This window comes from Cibotium barometz, chromosome 2, assembly GCF_041138505.1.
Source record: "Cibotium barometz isolate CiBa-2024 chromosome 2, ASM4113850v1, whole genome shotgun sequence".
Classification (NCBI taxonomy): Eukaryota; Viridiplantae; Streptophyta; class Polypodiopsida; order Cyatheales; family Cibotiaceae; genus Cibotium; species Cibotium barometz.
The window spans coordinates 16,209,196-16,211,072 of NC_141047.1; the positions used below are offsets into that span (position 1 = coordinate 16,209,196).

General features: G+C 46.7%; 1 pseudogene across 1 annotated transcript; it reads left to right on the forward strand.

The window, feature by feature from the left end:
* The first annotated feature begins 248 nt into the window (after window positions 1-248).
* LOC147640715 (peroxisomal targeting signal type 2 receptor pseudogene) lies at window positions 249-1,314 on the forward strand (annotated as a pseudogene). Its single transcript, XR_015268271.1, has one exon. The product of XR_015268271.1 is annotated as a peroxisomal targeting signal type 2 receptor pseudogene (transcript).
* The last annotated feature ends 563 nt before the right edge of the window (window positions 1,315-1,877 follow it).

Below are 1,877 nucleotides of genomic sequence, written 5' to 3' on the forward strand. Positions count from 1 at the left end.
GGCACTATTGCCCTTCAAAATTGACAAGTTTGGTGAAATATAACAAGTTTTTTTTTTGTAGTTTAGTGTAATTTTGACGGGCAGTTCAAATTCTTGCAAGTATTTTGCGGCCAAAAAGCTCTAAAATGAGCATCACGAGTGTCAAAAAGCAACAATGCCCCCAACCAATTACCACTGCTCACAGATGCTATCTTGCCAAGTTTTCATCTCCCTAAATTTTCTATGCGTTCTAATACCCATTGGCTGGAGAAAAAAAACCAAGGAAATTGGAGAGGCTTGTTGGTGGGTGTGTCTGTGGGTTAGAAAGCACGCAAGCATGCCTACCTTCAAGACTGCGTTCAATGGCTACTCGGTGAAGTTCAGCCCGTTCATGGAGACGAGGCTGGCGGTGTCGACGGCGCAGAATTTCGGTATCATCGGCAATGGGAGGCAGCATGTGCTGGAGCTCACCCCTCATGGCATCGTAGAGATTTGCGCCTTCAACACGGCAGACGGCCTCTACGACTGCACCTGGTCCGAAAACAACGAGAACGTACTGGTGTCCGCCAGCGGCGATGGCAGCATCAAGATCTGGGACGCCGCCCGCCCGCCCATGGCCAACCCTATCCGCAGCCTTGAAGAGCACTCCCATGAGGTATACTCTGTCGATTGGAACCCCACTCGTAAAGATTGCTTTCTTAGTGCTTCCTGGGATGATAGCATCAAGCTCTGGACCATCGATAAACCCCAGTCCCTCCGTACATTCCATGAGCATTCCTACTGCGTCTACACTGCCACTTGGAACCCCCGCCATGCCGACATCTTCGCCTCCGCCTCTGGTGACTGTACCGTCCGTTGCTGGGATGTGAGAGAGCCTCACTCCATCCTTGTCATCCCTGCCCATGAGTATGAGATCCTCGGATGTGATTGGAACAAGTACAACGACTCCTTGCTAGTCACCGGGTCCGTTGATAAGTCCATACGGGTCTGGGATGTGCGGAATCATAGGCAGCCTGTCACTGTGCTGCAGGGACATACCTATGCGGTTCGGCGAGTCAAGTTCTCACCTCACCAGGAGAATCTGATCGCTTCCTGCTCTTATGACATGACCATGTGCATGTGGGATTACCGAGCTCCAGAAGATGCATTGCTTGCTAGGTATGACCATCATACAGAGTTTGTTGTGGGGCTTGATATGAGCCTTCTTGTCGAAGGTCTTCTTGCCAGTACTGCTTGGGATGAATCTGTATATGTATGGCAACATGGCATGGACCCTAGGGCATAGAATGTGCCACTTCTGCTCTCTTTCAAAGACTTATCTCAATGAGCATTTCATGAACACGTGAATTGCAACTACTCCTCTATGATTCTGATCAACCCAATAGCTCCAAACAGGTATATCAAGCTCCAGGTCTAAGTTCACAAACTACGTGTATAAAATCCACAAGGTGTGATCTTTATCTTTCCTGTATAGTTTTAACAAGTTATGATAGCATGTGAAAGTGTAAGTTTGTGTATCATAGTGGTGGTTTTGGTTTGTGGTTAGGTGACTCTTCTCTTAAGGATGAGGTTCTTGAATCATGTTTATGTATAACAACCAATTGTCCTCTTGTGATAGCTGTCAAGCATCCTAACTTTATCAAGGTTGGCTTCACAAATAGGGCTGTGACTGGGCCTACCATGTCATTGGGCACTGTAAAAGAGCGCGCCCGCTCTTGTTTTCTTCACTCAAGAAAATACTTGAACTCCTAGTTTTTCTGGCTGTTTAAATAGCTAGCTTTAGAAATCGTCTTATGCTCTTGAAAAAATTTACTGCTCTTAGAAAAGATCAGCAAACTCTGTTGCTCAATCAGATAGTGTGGCATGACTTCAGAAAGTGTTAGGAGAGCATTACGTAT